The sequence below is a fragment of the Grammomys surdaster genome, unplaced genomic scaffold (assembly GCF_004785775.1).
Source record: "Grammomys surdaster isolate TR1022 unplaced genomic scaffold, NIH_TR_1.0 607, whole genome shotgun sequence".
In the NCBI taxonomy this organism is placed as follows: Eukaryota; Metazoa; Chordata; class Mammalia; order Rodentia; family Muridae; genus Grammomys; species Grammomys surdaster.
In genome coordinates, this window is record NW_021605026.1 from 277,472 (window position 1) to 296,481 (window position 19,010).

Below are 19,010 nucleotides of genomic sequence, written 5' to 3' on the forward strand. Positions count from 1 at the left end.
AACAATTAGACTCCTAACCTTGTAAGCTATATTAAATCTAAATCCTCCAGTGGCAAATCCTGGCAGATTCGCCATCTAAACCGGAAGACATTAGTAGCTACATCTTGTCCTCTTGCTATGCCTGTCCGAAAGCCTCGTTCTTATCCCTTCTCTCCAGTATGAACTCTTGTGTATTTGAAAATAACTGCTAAGTGCAATGACTTTTCCATGCTTATCACATTCACAAGGTTTCTCTTCACTGTTTCTCTCCAGTGTGATGTTTTTGATGGTTTTGAAGACTAGCATGGCTCACAAAGGCTTTGCTGCACTGGGTACACTCATAGGGTTTCTCTCCAGTGTGAATTATTTCATGCATTTGAAGATTATTGTGAGTAGCAAAGGCTTTACCATATTCACTGCAACAATACGGTTTCTCTCCTGTGTGAGTTCTTCGGTGTATTTGAAGATTACCTTTACTTGCAAAGGCTTTACCACATTCACTGCAGTCATAAGGTTTTTTCCTGTATGAGTTCTTTGCTGTATTTGAAGAGAATTGTGACTTAGAAAGGCTTTACCACAGTGATAACATTCACAAAGTTTTTTTTTCTAGTATGATTTTTTTCATGTTTTCAAATACTACAGAAATTTCCAAAGGCTTTTCTGTATAGATTACATTCATACAGTTTCTCTTCAGTTTGGATTCTATCATATATTTGAAGAAAATTGTTACATGCAAAGATATAGTGGTTCTTTCCATATTCACTATGTCCACAAGGCTTGTATCCACAATGACAGGTGTTATACCTATTAAAAGAGAAATAACAAACAAAAGATTTCAAACTGAATTCACACAGGTTAAGTGTGGAGAGCCGCATAGTGCCACACCCTTAAGATGGCGCCAGTCTCCACCTTCCGCCACCTGCTGGCGAGGACTCTTAGGAGTCAACAACTCCTTATTTGGCTGTGGCTGGTGATCTGGCTTGTCTCCGTGTGTGTGGACCTATCTGCTGTTGCCACGTGGCAGACGGGGGTTGGCTATTCCTAGAGTACTTAAGCCTGGGAGATCCCCCCCCCCCCCCGGGGTCAGAAGTCAGAGGTCGTCAGTCAGAAGATTGTTCAAGGGTCCTGAATAAACTGCTTGGAGAAGAGCTCCTGCGTTGAGTCTTCCTTGCTGGTCGAGGGTGGATGCGACAACTGGCGGCCCATACACGTGACAATAGGGGAAAGTGAAGCTCAGAACTTCAAGCAGTCAGGGTGGTGCACCGGTAAGTTCCCAGGTTACGTTGGGACAAGGGAAGGCCCTCGGTAAAAGAGGCAATAAAGTTTCCGGGTAGGAACGATAAAGTTCCCAGGTCAGTGGGACGAGACAAAGCTCCCAGGTCAGTGGGATAAGGGAAAGCTCCCGAGGTGAGTTGGAACAATAAAGTCCACGGAGTGCAGCCATTTTGCTCTTCTCTGCAGACAAAGAGAGAGCGGAAAAGTTTACATTGTTGCAGACCGAAAGTGAAAGGCACAGTGTGCCGAAAGTATGGGCGCTTCTCAGTCGCACCCAATTTTTTTTGGCTCTTCAGGAGCTGCTGCTGTTATCTAAAAATTTGAAACTTAAGAAAAGCACCCTTGAAAGGTTTTTGGATGAGTGTGATATCATTGCTCCTTGGTTCGCAGTTTCCGGTAATTTAACTATCGCTTGTTGGGATAAATTGGGAAAGGATCTAGACTTTGCATGGGGTCAGGGAATGCTCAAGTCAGGGGTCAGACCTGTGTGGAAGCTTATCAGGAGGATCAGAGGTGCTGCAGGGCAGTAGAGGAGGGACAGACCGCCCTGGAAATGCTGAAAGAGGAGCGCTCAGTTAAGTCGAGTGGGAAGGAGGATTCTGACACAGACTGGTCAGATACTGATGAGGAGCTTCAAGCTCTGATTGAAAAGGTAGAGTTAAGGAAAGATAATTTAAATACTCTAAATGATTTTCAAACGTTGTTAGGGGATATTAATTGGGTACGGAATTATTTGAAGCTGCCAAATTATGAATTGAAACCGTTGTATAATATTTTAAATGGTGACTCGGCTCTTGATTCCCCTAGACAATTAACAGAAGAAGCAAGAAAGGCCTTATGCAAGGTAGAGGGAAGGTTACAAAGTGCCTTTCTGCAGAGATGGTAAGAGGGTCAACCCATTGTTTTGTGCATATTTGCCACCTATGGCCAGCCTACAGGGTTGTTATGGCAAGAAGGTCCATTATTATGGATCTATTCAAAGGTTTCTCCAAATAAGTCCATAGAACATTACCCCACTGCAGTTGCTGCTCTAGCCTTGAACGGTGTTCAGCAATGCCTGCAGTTTTTAAGAGTTGATCCTGCTAGTATAATAGTGCCTTTCTCTAGTTCTCAAGTTAAGATCTTGTGCGGAACTAGAGATGACTGGGCTATATTACAGTGCAGTTTCAGTGGTATGATTGATAATCATTATCCCAAACATCCTTTGCTGTCATTTTTTAAAGAGCATCCTGTGATTTTTTTCAAAGATCACCTCTGCACATCCCCTTAGGGGGGGCGCCGAATATATTTACTGATGGCTCCAAAACAGGTAGCGGGGCCTATATGATAGAGGACCAGGAACCTGTACTATGTCATTTTCAACCGGGTTCACCTCAAATTGTGTAATTAAAGATTGTTGTAGAGGTGTTTAGAAATTGTCACTTTGCATTTAATTTGATTTCTGATTCGGCCTATGTTGTTAATGCAGTAAGAATTTTAGAAGTAGCAGGCCCTCTTAAGCGTAGCAGCACGGTTTGTGCCTTATTACAAGAATTGCAAGATTTAATTTGGCAGAGAAAGAGATGCTTTTATATTCAACATATTAGAGCACACACAGGCCTGCCTAGACCGTTGAGCGAAAACAATGATAAAGTCGACCGATGGACAAGGATGGAATGTATTTTCTTAAGCTCATCATTGGAGCAGGCAAGACAGTTCCATCAGTCATTTCATGTGAATGCAAAAACCTTTCAACAAAAATTTCACTTATCTAGAGCAGATGCCAGACAGGTGGTTCTGGATTGTCCTCAATGTGTGGTCCATCTTCATCCTCCCAGTGTAGGAGTGAACCCTAGGGGGTTATTGCCACTCAAGATCTGGCAAATGGATGTCACTCATATATCGGAGTTCGGGACCCTAAAATATGTCCATGTGTCTGTTGACACCTGTTCGGGCATCATACATGCCACCCCTTTAAGTGGCGAAAAGGCTCACAATGTCATAGGACATTGTCTGGAAGCTTGGGCGGCAGGGGGAAGCCTCAGCAGTTGAAAATAGATAATGGACCAGCCTATACAGCCAATGCATTCACCTTCTTTTGCAAACAAATAGAGATACAACTAAACCATGGCTTACCATATAACCCTCAAGGCCAGGGTATTGTGGAATGTGCTCATTGCACAGTAAAAGACTGCCTACAAAAACAAAAAGGGAGAGTAGGCCAAGGCCATAGCCCTAAGGAGAGAATATCGTTAGCCTTATTTATCCTAAAATTTTTAAATTTGGATGTCCACGGCTGCTCAGCTGCGGTCAGATATCAGAATTCTCATGGCCCCTCTAGAAGCATGGTAAAATGGAAAGATATCTTGATGGGCTCCTGGCGAGGGCCTGATCCCGTGCTGACAGGGGCACGAGGCTCTGTTTGTGTTTTTCCTCAGGACCAGCAAGATCCAGTGTGGAGGCCCGAGCACCTGGTGCGGAAGGTTCGCCATGAAGACCCTCCTGAGGCTCAAGATGATGATGGTGACAGTGACACCAGGGTTAGAGACTGAGGGAGCCGGAGGCATCTAGAGAATCCCTGCTTCGTGACATCTTCCTCTTGACCAAGTGAGCGGGTTTGGGTTCCTTGGCTATACTCATGGTGCTAGCCTCCTCTATCTGCCTGTGGTTTATTTGCAAGGTTAGGGTTACACAAAAACGTAATGCAGCCATGATTATCCAAGCCTTTGCAGCCTTTGAGGCCAGACAGTCCCCCCAAGCTTGGCTGGCAGCCATCAAGCCTTGAGTCATCACGTTCAGGTTGCGAGGCTAAGCACTGCACTTGAGGTATGCTGTCAGCTGCTAGCAGCCTCAAGGGGAGCAAGTCTGATTGATGCGGGTTAGTGCCGTCCTTTCCCCCAACCGGTTCCAACGTTGTTCCCGCCTCAGCAAAAATCGGCACTGGACGGGTCTGACACTGCCTGGGCAGGGATGCTCAGGGAGAGTTAGTACAATGTCCGTTGTTCTTTCTGAGATCAGACCTCTACTCTCACCTGTTTCATACAAAAACAAAAAGGGGGAACTGTGGAGAGCCGCATAGTGCCGCGCCCTTAAGATGGCGCCAGTCTCCGCCTTCCGCCACCTGTTGGCGAGTACTCTTAGGAGTAAACAAGTCCTTGCCACCTGCTGGCGAGGACTCTTAGGAGTAAACAACTCCTTATTTGGCTGTGGCTGGTGATCCGGCTTGTCTCCATGTGTGTGGACCTATCTGCTGTTGCCACATGGCAGACGGGGGTTGGCTATTCCTAGAGTACTTAAGCCTGGGAGATGCCCCCCCCCCCGGGGTCAGAAGTCAGAGGTCGTCAGTCAGAAGATTGTTCAAGGGTCCTGAATAAACTGCTTGGAGAAGAGCTCCTGCGTTGAGTCTTCCTTGCTGGCCGAGGGTGGACGCAACAGTTTTAAGTTCTTGTTCTGCGTAGACATGTGTTATAGAGGGATTAAGGTTTCTCCATGACAACAACCTATGGACTATTAGCTTTACTATGGACTATTTGCTTGTCAGGAGCAGCCCTGCTTATACACTGAAGGCCTAAATTCAGCAATAGGCCTGACATACATGCCTGCTAGCACCAAGACTTGGGTCCCTGTGGGAAAACACTGAAACAGATAGCTGGGAGTTATTATAAACAGGCAGCTTTGGTGGAAGGCTGCTAAGCCTGGCTACACAAAGGCCTTGTAGATGGGTAACCTTGGTGGATAGTATCAACTTAGATAAAGACAAGTGAATCATAGGCGGAGTCATAGTGGTCTGCCCCCTGAACCTTCACCCAGCTGACACTCTGTTCTGAAAGATATCTGTATTCCCCCTGAACACCTACATTCCTGCGTCATCCCCTTCCCCACATCCTGCCTTTTTGTGTATATAACCTGTGTGTGCAAAGTAAAAATGACGATCTCATTAGATTATAGACAGGTTGTCACTTCCTTGCGTCTTTGCCTGCTTCCCCACCACCACCACCACCTCCTCCCCTGCTCTCTTTCAGGTGACCTCCCCGGACCTCTGTTTAATGTCCTGCTGGACAGGACATTTGCTTATAAAAGGATATTCACTGGGCCCCTAATCAATGTACATGCTTTTAAGGATACTTAAATGGGATGAAACTAAATAGACTGACAGAATCACGTTCTAAGATGTTGTTTCTTTGTCTTGTTTCTCAGAGGAACCCCTTACAAACACAGGCCAGCTACCTGAAACTAAAGGAGATGGTCTTCTGAGAATTTAGTAATCATCAGTATCCTTAAATCTGTGCTTACTTACACTGCTGCTTTTCTTAAATCTTTGGAAGACATTAAATTTTCTTCAGTGATGCATTTGTATCAGCTTCCACATGAAAATTACCTTTTATATCTTCCAGAACTTTGACAATGTTCTTCAATACTGTGGTGTTCCCATTTGTAGCCTAAACTATAGTACCAGAAAATTTATGATATATTATTGGATACTGTGCAAATTTTAATTTCATATGCCTGGTGAATCTGAGAACCATGTCTGATTATTTACTACATTCTTTCTCTTTGACAATAGAAATCACAGAAGTGCACTGTCGCGTGCACCCACCTCGCCAGCAAGGAAGATACGGCAACAACAGGATTCTTCTGCAGCTCTTTATTTCAGCTATATTTCAGCTGTGACTTATGAAAAGGACCCTGAGCGGGTAAGGAGCGTGGCTAATATACTCTAACAGTCATCGTGTAAGTATGTGATTGGAGCACAAGGCAATGCTTCATTAGCATAAGAAAAATGACGTGAACCAAGCAGCCAGCACATGCGCAACAGGCTTGTTTACTCAAATGGCCTGACCAGCCGGCGCCATCTTGTAATGGAGAAACGAGAAAGCTTCCTACAGTGCACTAATAACCAAGAAACACTTGTCCCCTTGTTTAGAAAGTGAAGGAAAACTCAGATTCTTACCTATAGCAGTGAGATTCCTGCATGTTTCCAGCATCACATCTCTGTAGAGACTCTTCTGGGAAGAATTCAGCAAAGCCCACTCACTGAGAGAAGTTCACATGCACATCCTCATAGCTCACTGCGGCCTAAAATAGTCCATTCATATACATAATAAAACCAGTGAAACTGACAATATTATAAACATACATTACATTGAGAATATATTTCCAGAATGTTGAGTGCTTCATAATTTACTCTGTAGAGTGAAAAATTATAGATACTGGGTATATAGAATTCTTTTTAGACATATAAAGTATTCTTTAAGCTTTCTTTATAAAGACATAGACAAACCGAGGCATGAAGCAAGTTAAGAATGTGGAAAGACCAGTCACCATTACTGGAACTGGCCTATCTGCAAAGAGTTAGGAAAGAATGTAAGTAAACTAGGTGGAACCAAGCTGAGAACCAAGTTGAGAACCAAGCTGGGAACTGCAGTGACAGGGCAAGGCCAAAGTAACAGGGCAGGACCACATTCTTGGGAAAGATAAGCGTACAGAGAGTTTTCACCTGACCCTGACTCCCATAGGGTGGGTTCCTTTGGAATGTTCCACTATTTTTATGTTACACCACCCTAGCAACCTCTCACCCCCTCCCCATTCCTTGGTTTGTGGTTTTTTCCTTTAAAAACCCTCTCAAACTGGCTGTCGGGGTCAATTCAGCTCCTATGTGGACATACGAATTGACCGGCAGCTAGCTGTCACACACCCTAATAAACCTCGCTATTGCTCCGGTACACGGTGTCTCGAGCAGATTACTGGGTGGTCTCGACTTTCTGAGACTTGAGAGAGGGTCTCCCCTCTGTGGGAGGTCTTCATTGGGGGCTCGTCCTAGGATTTGCGACAACCCTGATCTCTGAGACCCCCACTGGGAGGTAAGGGCACCGCGGTTTTGTTTGTGCGTTTTGTGTGTTGATCCGTCTCGTTTGGAATTCTGGAAAGTGCACTTCTGTGGTTTGGCTTGGCAGCTGTTTATGTCTCGTAAGAGACAGCAAACCTTTTGTCTTGGCAGGAGGCGAATGGATGACCAGCAGACTTGCTAGGATGGTTACCACTGCCACAACCCGGGAGACATCCCGGGAGAGGAAGGGACCCCAGGGACGCCTGGTGGGTGCCCATCTGGAGGCCGGGAGGACATGGTGGTCCTCTTGCTGGAGGAGGTGTGCGAGACCTCCTGGCCATCTGTTTTTCTGTATTGGTGTTGGCTTTCTCAGTTGAGATGGTTAGTCTCTTTGTGTAGTTGTTTTGTCTATGTTTTGTGTTACTCGTGATGTGATAGGGACAATGAATGGACTGTGTGCTTGTGCTTATGAGGTGTCTGTGCCCATGGCGTGGGGCAACTGTCTGTGTACTGTGTTTGTGAAGTTTCTGTGCACCCTTGGCAGGGGTGACCGTCTATGTAGTCTGGTTTCTGTGCTCGTGGCAGGAGCAGGAACCACGCAAGCCACGGAGGGCAGTTTGCGACCCTGGGAGAGGGTCAGGTTATGAATTCCGGGAGAGAATTCATGGAAAGTGGAAGCAGTGGGACAGATGTGTCGGCACACTGCAGGCCACAGTTCTCTAGAGGATTCTCTGGAGTTCGTTTGTATGGGAGATAGGGTCAGAAATGACCCCTTCTCTGTCTGAAGGTGGTCTTTGGCCACTGCCGCCTGGGGCGGCGTCTGTTGAAGCTCTCGTGGCTGTGTGTCTGGGTCTAATTCTGTGTTGTTCATTGCTGGTGATGTAAGAAATCTGTTAAATTAGGTCCAGCATGGACTGGCCATGTCATCTGGTTATTAGGTTCTCTCACCGGCAGTCTTTCATGCCTTGATTGTGTAACCTGTCTCTGCACCTGTGACAGGAGCGAGAACTGTATGTGGTATATCCACCGCCCGTGATGGGGGTGAACTGACTGTGTTTTTTTCTGTTTTCTTGATGAACTGTTTGCGTGTTTTTGGACTGTGACTGACGTTATTTTAGACTGAATCTACTGTGTTGAATATCCTGAGTTAACATGGCCATTGGCAGAGAAATAGCTAAAACAATTGTCTGTTCTCTGCGGTGTGTTAGCAAAAGAAAGAGAACTCTCTGGCCCCTACAGGAGAGATTCTTGGTTATGCTTTCTATGTCTATTGTGAGTCCTTGGCGCCAAATTTGTCCACATGTGTCGTTGTCTGTCTTTGTTTTATTAGAATAAATGTCTGTTCTATGTTTCATGTTCAGAAAGATAAAAAGGGTTAAAACTTATAGGCAAGTCCCCCTGCTCTGTGGATGAAAGTGAGGCACAGCAGGAGGAGCCCTGGCAAAAATGATTCTTTACACAGGCTGCTCTTGGGGAGGCTAAGAACTTTTTGGCTTTCTTGGTAAAGAAACTGATTTTTTTCTTCCCCAAGATTGAAAAGGAGATTTCAGTGTAAAGTTTTATCTGGGATCAAATAAGGCCTTGATAGGCCGCTGAAAGGACAGGTAGGATTTTTAGAGACCCTCAGGCAAGAGTCTTGGTTACACAATTGGCTTATGAGAATGCTAACTACAGTCTAAGCCATGCTTTCACAGTGCTGAGGTGATAAGGAATGTTCTAGGTATGGGGACATAGGTCATTTTAAGAAAGATTCCAAAAAATAGAGGCATAGACAGACAGAAGAATCACTCCTCTGGAATCTGTTCTCAGTGAAGGAAAGATAATCATTGGGCCAGGCCTCAGGAAACAGACCCAAATTAAGAACTTTCACATTTGAGTTAAGACAAAACTCAGAGTGGGCTCAGCAGAAGCTGGTGTGACATTCCTGTTGTCATGGTCACTCTGACTAGCCCCTGGAAAGGTGTTTTCTGGTATTTGTTTTATTGCCTTGCTTCTTCCTGGGGGAAGAAAGATCAGCCTCAGACCCAAGGACATTTACAAGAGACAGTTTATGGTCCAGGAGCTATATAATGATTATGCTGGAGAAATTGAATTACAGCCTGACTTGTCTACTCCAGCTGCCATTCCAAGAAATGTATACAGAATTATTATAGATTTAGAAGAGTGTTTTTTTACTGTTCCTTTAAGATGAGAGGTTTACATGCAGTGAGTATGCTTGTAATTTTTTTTTGAGAGTCCATGAAGTGATATCACTAGAAAGTTTTGCCTCAAGGAATAGCTAATAGCCTTACAAGAAATTAAGAGTAAGAAAAGTAAAAACAAATAGCAGTTTCAATTGGCCTTTAGAGCCCTGCCATGGTCTCATTGATTATTGAATTTAACAGGTGACAAGGTACTTCTTTTGAAATCATAGCCAGAAAAAACAAGAACATTTTGTTTGAAAAAAATATAAGTTGTGCATTTACTTCATTTTTGTTTATGACTGGTTTTAAAAGTATAAGAATGTTCTGCATGTCTTGGTTATAGATTATTTCCCTATAAGGTATTGGGTATGGTTAAAAATTTGCAACCTTGGTAAAAGAAAGTTGGCTTAAAACTGGTAACTCAGGTTTGGAGTCATTCAGAAACCAGATGTATAGAGATAGGATTTAAAACAGTGTCTCTTATGAGTTATTAAAAGCTACACTATCATGCATTCATATATAGGAACTGACAGCCAACTTTGTAACCTGAAAGTAATGCATTTAGTGTTGATTTCAGAGAAAATGGATTATTTACATTGTTAAAAATTGGTTTTGTTTCTCATAATTATGGTTACACTCTAGTATTGCAAAAAGAAACTTAAAAAAGTATAGTGAAACAGTGGCTGCAGTTGGCAGTTCAATCGTGAGCTCCAGAAATTTTGACTCACTCATGTTTATGGTTGAAAAGAAGATAGAGCAGGTAGAAATGATTGCTAGAGTAAGAAAAAAAACTAAGAACAGCTGTGACACAGTACCAGCCTGCTGTCAATTAGATACAGTGGTAAGACAAATTTAGCCCCCCCCCTTAAGAAAGAGAAGAGATATCTGTGGGGTTCTTAGAAGACTCATCGCCCTTCCTTTCCAGACAACCCAGCCAGTCTGACGGGACTGGTAGAGTCTTTGTTTTCCCTCCAGCCCACCTGGGATGATTGTCAATAACATTTTACAGGTTCTCTTTACTACTGAAGAGAAGGAAAGAATTCTATTAGAAGCCCGTAAGAATGTTCCTGGTGACAACAGGCAGCCTATGCAGCTTCCCAATGAGATTGATGCCGGATTCCCCCTTAACTGCAGGTAAGGGGCGGCTGGTAGTCTACCATCGGGATCTAGCGGGTCTCCAAGGGCAGCGAGATTGCCCACCAATTTGGTCAAGATAAGAGAAGTCCTTCAGGGACCAAACGAGCCACTGTCTGTGTTTCTTGAGAGGTTACTGGAAGATTTAGTTAAGGAGGCAGAGAAAGTGTACTATAAGAGAGAGAGAAAGAAAGAAAAAAAGAGAGAAAAGGCAGGTGAGATTGCAGGCAAGAAGGATTTTTGGCCGCAGTGCAGGAGAGAAAGACAAGAGATAAGATAGGAATTAGACAGACAGAGAACCTGGGTGACGAAGGCGGAAGCCCCAGATATCAGTGAATGGCTAGCAGAATTCCCAAAAGTTTGGGTTGAAACCGAAGAAGCCAGGCACTAATGATTACAAGCCAATACAAGATCTAAGAAAAGTCAATAAGGGAGTACAAGACACTTAACCTCCTCAGTTCGCTCTCCCCAGAGAGGACTTTTGGCAGCATCAACTTTCCAGCAGCCCCCTGACTGATGGATGCCTAATGCTCGCATGATGCACTATCAGAGCCTGTTGTTGACTCAAAGGGTGATCTTTGCACCCCCGGCCATCTTGAATCCTGCCACCTTGCTGCTTGTGACTGACGACTCTTCTCCGGTCCATCACTGTGTTGATATCCTGGCAGAAGAAACAGGTACTTGGAGCGACCTGAAGGACCAGCCCTGGCCAGGAAGTCTGAATTGGTATACAGATGGCAGCAGTTCCGTGGTGGAAGGTAAGGGAATGGCGGGAGATTCAGTGGCAGATGGAAAGCGAGTACCGATATGCCTTTGCCACAGCTCATATACATGGTGCAATCTATAGACAAAGAGGGCTGCTGACAACTGCAGAAATACTGAGCCTCTTTGAACCAAAACCAAAGGGCTCAGGACACTGTTGCAAAAAGGAAATCAGATGGCTGACATGGCTGCCTAGAAAGCTGCCCAGGGAGCAATGAGTCTAGCAGTAAGGGTTCCAGAGACTATTTTGACACTCGAGATACCAGTTTCAGATATGCCACCGACGACCATCAAGTGATGGACAATTTGGGCTTTCACTCTGAAACCCCCTATGGAGTAATAAAAAACTGAGATGGTAAATTAATCCTCTCACAAGAAGAAGGACTGTCTGATTTGGCGAAAGCTATGGTGAGAAACTATAGAGCTTGTGCCTTAACCAATGGGAAGAGACTGAGGGGCGACCGGCCCAGAGCTTACTGGGAGATGGACTTCACAGAAGTCGAGCTGGCAAAATATGGAAAGAAGATCCTGGAAGAAATCTTTCCAAGGTTTGGAATACCCAAGGTAACTAACTGGGTCTGTTAATGGTCTTTGTTGCCCAGTTGAGTTAGAGACTGGCCACACAGCTGGGGATTAATTAGAAATTACATTTTGCTTATAAACCCCAGAGTTCAGGACAGATAGAGAGGATAAATAGAACAATTAAGGAGACCTTAACCAAATTAGCATTGGAGACCGGTGGTAAAGACTAGACAGCCCCCCTTCCCTTTGCCTTGTTCTGAGTGTGGAACACTCTAGAGTGATTTAAGCTTACACCCTTTGAGATTTTGTGTGGGGTACCTCTGCCACTTACTGGGGCGGGCAGAATGAATGATCCTGATGCTGTCCTTTCTAAATCCTTGTTTGCCTACATAAAAGCACTTAAAATGGTCTGACGAGAGGTCTGAGAACAGCTGAAAGGGGCCTACGAGACTAGAGACCGGAGTGTGCCACACCAGTTGAGAGACGCGGTTCTAGTTCAACACCACCAAGCTGCCTGTGGTGTCTGACCATGTTTGGCCTGTGGAGAAACGAGCTATACCTGTGGGAGCAGGCGACCAGCTCCAAGGACTTGAAGCCTCTGGGTGAGGCTGGTGCAGCATTCCAGAGGACTAGAAACCCTGCGAGTGTGGACAATGGCGTGCAGCACAACCATGAGGCAGCCTTTCAGGACATGCTTCAGGAATTAGACATTAACACTCTGATATTTTCCCTGGTCCTCTTTTGATTCTGTTTTTTGCTTCTTAAACAGATTAGTTACCTTTGTTAGAGAGAGTTAGTGCTGTTCAGCTTTTATTGCTATGCCATCAATATCAAACCCTCAGACAGGGAAATGGAAGCTATGAAGATACTGAAATGCAAGATCTGTAATCAGATTTACATTAGAAAAAGTGGAGTTAAGTTTTTATGATTAAAAAATATCATTAGAAAAAAATGGGGGAATGTAGAGTGAAAAATTATAGATACTGGGTATATAGAATTCTTTTTAGACATATAAAGTATTCTTTAAGCTTTCTTTATAAAGACATAGACAAACCGAGGCATGAAGCAAGTTAAGAATGTGGAAAGACCAGTCACCATTACTGGAACTGGCCTATCTGCAAAGAGTTAGGAAAGATTGTAAGTAAACTAGGTGGAACCAAGCTGAGAACCAAGTTGAGAACCAAGCTGGGAACCGCAGTGACAGGGCAAGGCCGAAGTAACAGGGCAGGACCACATTCTTGGGAAAGATAAGCGTACAGAGAGTTTTCACCTGACCCTGACTCCCATAGGGTGGGTTCCTTTGGAATGTTCCACTATTTTTATGTTACACCACCCTAACAACCCCTCACCCCCTTCCCATTCCTTGGTTTGTGGTTTTTTCCTTTAAAAACCCTCTCAAACTGGTTGTCAGGGTCAATTCAGCTCCTGTGTGGGCATACGAATTGACCAGCAGCTAATAAACAACCTCGCAATTGCTCCGGTACATGGTGTCTCAAGCAGATTACTGGGTGGTCGCGACTTTCTGAGACTTGAGAGAGGGTTTCCCCTCTGCGGAGGTCTTCAACTCCATATCACAGAATTTCAAACATCATTTTAGAAGGAAACATAAAAGAAGGATCACACCTCTCATTTCTGGGACAACTCAATTCAATATGGCATTGTCAAGAAATGATTATTAATCCCATAGCTTATATATGCCAAAACAACTCAAAAATGAAAATAAAAGTGCAGGTTTTGACATATATAAGCCATGGGGAAAAAAACATTGTGACATTGTTTCTGTATTGTGGGTCCTGTACTCTTTAAACTATGAGTGAATATTTAATCCAACATTGCATATTTGACAAAGTGAGTAGAAAGGGTTTTGTTTCAGTCACAGTTTCCTACAACAGTTCATCATCAAACACAGTGAGAGCAGAAACTCAATGTAGAGGCAGAAGATGCTGACGCAGAGAGCATGGAGGGCGTGTCTTCCCAGCGTGTTGCTCATGGCTTGCTCAGGCTGCTTTCTTGTACAACCCAGGACCACTAGCCCAGGCCTGGCACAATCCACATTGGGATGGAGAAACCCCCCCCATCAATCAATAGCTAAGAAAATATCCCATGTGGGTCCTGCACCAGCACCCTCCCCCACAAGGGACTAGGCCACTGCTCAGAGAGGCAGAGGCATGGGAAGTTGACCTGGGAGTGAGGAGTGCAGTTTGAGGTCCCTTGGGGAGCAGGAGCTCTTGGCTTAGGGATCCCCAGGCCAAAAGGTGTGTGGGGACTGGCTGGTTCTCAGGCTCTTGGGCCCCCAGACCCTGCTGGGTGGCCTTGGAAGAGCCAAGAATGAAGTGGGGGCATATGAGCTAGGTTTCCCCACAGCTGAAGGGGAAGGGGGAGAGAGAGTGCTCCAGCTGGGTCCCATGAGGATGAGATCTTGCTTGGCTGAGTCACGGCTGGTCGCTTGGCTTGGGTGGCTGGTGGTCTCCATGGCTGGGAACACAGAGAGGTCATCAGCAGGAGATTAGGTAGTGGCTCTGTGGGTCAAGGCTTGCTGCACTATTCCCCATGGCAGATATCAAAGAAGAGAAACAGTCCACGGTCTTAAGATGTTTACCGTCATGTCAGAAAATAGATGAAAACTATACCCCATTTCCTCACGGCAGGTCTGAGGTTAAATACCTTTTGTAAGGAGGAGGATCTGGGAAGGAATGTTTAATTGGCTACGCCCCTCTGGCCTTTAGGTATCTATTAATATGGAGATCTTGAGGCTACATGGCCTGTAGTCACACCCTCCACCTGTGGAGAGGCTAGAGGGTGTTGTCCTATGTGACTGAGAAGCACAGATCTATGGAGGTCTGTGGCCTCGTGTCAGGAGCCTGGAGTCTGGGGAGCATGATAAAATACATGCCGTCCCTTAGAGTCACCTGGGTCGCACCTGAGCCTGTCAGGATCACCTAGGGTCTCCAGCAGTTTCCAGCTGGTGCTCAACCAGAAACCAGGCTGTCCTTTCATGGTCCTACAATTCTGTACTTTTTTTTCTTTTTGGCTAATACCCACTTATCAATGAGTACATACCATGCATGTCCTTTTGGGTCTAAGTTACCTCACTCAGGATGATATTTTCTAGTTCCATCCATTTGTCTGCAAAATTCGGCTCTACTCAATTTTAATAGCTGAGTAGTATTCCATTGTGCAAATGAACCACATCTTCTGTATCCATTCTTCTGTTGTAGGACATCTGGGTTATTTCCAGCTTCTGGCTATCACAAATAAGAACACTATGAACATAGTGGAACAGGAGCCCCTGTGGCATTGTAGGGCATCTTTTGGGTATATATAGCTGGGTCTTCAGGTAGATCTATTTCCAATTTTCTGAAGAACCTCCAGATTGATTTCCAGTGTGGTTGTACAGTTTGCAATCCTGCCAGCAATAGAGGAGTGTTCCTCTTTCTCCACATTCTCACCAACATGTGCTGTCACCTGAGATTTTGATCTTAGCCATTCTGATTGGTGTAAGGTGGAATCTCAGGGCTTGTCAGTTTCATAAGGTCCCATTTATCAATTCTTGATCTTAAGAGTGTGAGCCATTGGAGTTCTGTTTATGAAAATTTCCCCTGAGCCAATGAACTCAAGGCTCTTTACCACTTTCTGTTCTATTAGACTGAGTATATCTGGTTTTATGTTGAGGTCCTTGATCCACTTGGACTTGAGCTTTGTGCACAGTGACAAATATGGGTCTATTTTCATTTTTCTACATACAGACAACCAGTTAGACCAGCACCATTTATTAAAGATGCTTTCTTTTTTTCCATTGTATATTTTTGGCTTCTTTGTCAAATATCAAGTATGCGTAAGTGTGCAGTTTTATTTCTGGGTCTTCAATTCTGTTCCATTGGTCAACATGTCTGTTTCTATACCAGTACCATGCAGTTTTAATCACTATTTCTCATTATTAAAGCTTAAGATCAGGGATGGTGATTACCCCAGCTGTTCTTTTATTGTTACAAATTATTTTTTTACTATTCTGGGTTTTTTGCCATTCCAGATGAATTTGAGAATTGATTTGTCCATGTCTTTGAAGAATTGTGTTGGGATTTTTATGGGGATTGTGTTGAATCTGTAGATTGCCTTTGGTAGGATGGCCATTTTTACTATGTTAATTCTGCCAATCCATGAACATGGAAGACCTCTCCATTTTCTGAGATCTTAGATTTCTTTCTTGAGAGACTTGAAGTTATTGTCATTCAGATCATTCATTTGTTTGATTAGAATTAGCCCAAGATATTTTGTATTATTTGTGGCTATTGTGAAGGGAGTTGTTTTCCTAATTTCTTTCTCAGCCTGTTTTTCATTTGTATAAAGGAAGGCTACTGATCTATTTGAGTTCATTTCATATCCGGCCACTTTGCTGAAGTTGTTTATCAGCTGGAGAAGTCATCTGGTAGAGTTTTTTATGATCACGTATCTGTACTATCATCTCGTTTGCAAATAATGGTACCTTTATTTCTTCTTTGCCAATTTGTATCGCCTTGATCTCCTTTGTTGTCTTACTGTCCTAGCTAGCACTTCATGTACTATATTGAATAGATATGGGAAGAGTGTGCATCCTTATCTTGTCCCCAGTTTTAGTGGGACTGCTTCAAGTATCTCTCCATTTAATGTAATACTGGCTGTTGGTTTAAAGTAAATTGCTTTTATTGTTTAGGTATGAGCCTTGAATTCCTGATATCTCCAATACTTTTAACATGAAGGGATGTTATATTTTATCAAATGCTTTTTCTGCATCTAAGGAGATGACCATGTGATTTTTTTCTTTGAGTTTGTTTATATGGTGGATTAATGGATTTTCCTATATTGAGCCAATCTCGCATCCTTGGGATGAAGCCTACTTGATTGTGGTGAATGATGGTTTTGATGTGTTCTTGGATTCAGTTTGCAAGAATTGTATTTATTTTTGCATTATATTCATAAGTGAGATTGGTCTGAAGGTCTCCTTTTTGGTTGGGTCCTTGTGTGGTTTAGGTATCAGAGCAATTGTGGCTTCATAGAATGAATTAGGTAGTGTTCCTTCTGCTTCTGTTTTATGGAATATTTTGAGGAATATTGACATCAAGTCTTCTTTGAAGGTCTCATAGAATTCTGCACTAAATCAATCTGGCCCTGGGGTTGCTTTTTTTTTTTTTAATGACTTCTTCTATTTCCTTATGAAATATGGGCCTGTTTAGATAGTTTACCTGCTCTTGATTTAACTTTGGCATGTGGTATCTGTCTAGAAAACCATCCATTTCATCTAGATTTTCCAGGTTTGTTTAGTATAGGCTTTTGTAGTAGGACCGATGATTTTTTGAGTTTTCTCCATTTCTGTTTTCATTTCATTCTGTTTTCATTTCTGATTTTGTTAATTTGGATACTGTCTCTGGGCCCTTTTCTTAGTTTGGCTAGGGGTTTATCTATCTCAAGGAACCAGCTTTTGATTTTGGTGATTCTTTGTATTATTTTGTTTCTATTTGGTTGATTTCGGCCCCTAATTTGACTATTTTCTGTTGTAATAATTATTTAAAATGGTCTCTGGTCAAGCCAACTATCTAAGCTGCAGCAGCTCTGCCTAGCTCAGCCGCCATGTTCTGTGACCAGAGGCCACGTGCACATAGCAGCTAGAAATGACCAGCCAGATACAACAGCCCTGCCACCCACGAAACACCAGCATGGGGGATGGCTCTGCCAATCTTCCACGCTGTCTCCGAGAGGATTGCCCAGACCATTCTGCCATCCACATGGGCCCAGTAGGAAAATGAAACTCTAATGCTTAAATTATTCAAAAGCTTATATATTTGGTAATGATCAATAACAAGATGCCCATACAATCAGAAGTGTAACCCAGTACACAACCTAGATATACCAACTACCTCTGACTGCTACAGACACGTGAACATCCGCCTCCATCACTCCTACATTTCTCCTGCCTCTTAGCTCCTCCTCTTCCTTCTTCTCTTCCTCTCCTTACTCCTCCCACCTTAGATCCTCCTACAATTTCCTGCCATCTACTCCTCTTGGATGAGTTTGCTTCTTTTGGTTCTAGAGCTCTCAGGTGTGCTGTTAAGTTACTAGTGTAGGAACTTCCCAGTTTCTTTTTCCTCTTAGTGCTGCTTTCATTGTGTCCCTTAAGTTTGGGTAGGATGTGTCAACATTTTCATTAAATTCCAGGAAGTCTTTTATTTCTTTCTTTATTTCTTAACTGACCAAGTTATCATTGAGTAGAGAGTTGTTCAGTTTCCATGTATATGTGGGCTTTCTGTTGTTTTTGCTGTTATCAAAGATCAGCCTTGATGGGCAGTGGTGGCACACACCTTTAATCCCAGCACTTGGGAGGCAGAGGCAGGTAGATTTCTGAGTTTGAGGCCAGCCTGGTCTACAGAGTGAGTTCCAAGGCAGCCAGGGCTACACAGAGAAACCCTGTCTCAAAAAACCAAAAAAAAAAAAAAAAAAAAAAGACCTGCCTTAGGCTATGGTGATCTGATAGGATACATGTAATTATTTCAATCTCCTTGTATCAGGTAAGGCTCATTTTGTAACCAATTATATGGTCTATTTTGGAGAAGGTACCATGAGGTGCTAAAAAGGTGTATTCTTTTGTTTTATGGTGAAATGTGTCTGCCAGTGGTGTCTCTCAAGGTAAGAGAAAACAAATAATCCATATCCACATAAAATACACATAGACACAGTAAGGTGTTCCCAGGAAACCAAAACCAAAAAGAAAAGGCTGTCTCAGGTGATCTTCCTTCCTGTGCGTGGAAGCCCCACAGACCACAGCAGATTCAGAAATCAGATGAGAACTAGCCAGTTCTCCCGGATGGGTTTCAGGAGAGTCCTTAATTTCAGTTGGAGTGACAGAATACACATCTGCTCTGTCCCTCTCAGCTTCCAGATTGGACAAAAAAACAGACACAGACCGAGCCCCAAATGATCAGCTACCCTAATTGTCCTGAGTCATTGAAAGAAGACTCAAATAGTACGCAGAAGCATTTCTCCAGCAGAGCTTCCTGCATGCCAGGTCTCCAGCAGAACTTCCTGCATGCCAGGTCTCCAGCAGAGCTTCCTGCATGCCAGGTATCCCCATTTGGGAACAGAGACTCAGGTGTGGGCTTGGCAAGGTCACTCAGTTTAAAGCCTGTTAGATTATGAGTGGGTGACGTTTGCCTTTCTTTCTCTTGATTGGTTTGCTCTATTTCCAGGGGAATGGGGGTCTCTGTGACTGATTAGAGCTCAGGGAACTTCCATGGTGGCAAGGCATCCTCAAATTGGCTGCTCACAGCCATGGTTAGATGACCACAGATTCCTGCTCACACCCATGGTTAGATGACCAC

At 43.8% G+C, this 19,010-nt stretch overlaps 1 pseudogene; it reads right to left on the minus strand.

Moving 5' to 3' along the window:
• Positions 1-235: 235 nt before the first annotated feature.
• The window catches only part of LOC114633388, a 26,589-nt pseudogene continuing 7,814 nt past the window's right edge, over positions 236-19,010 (minus strand).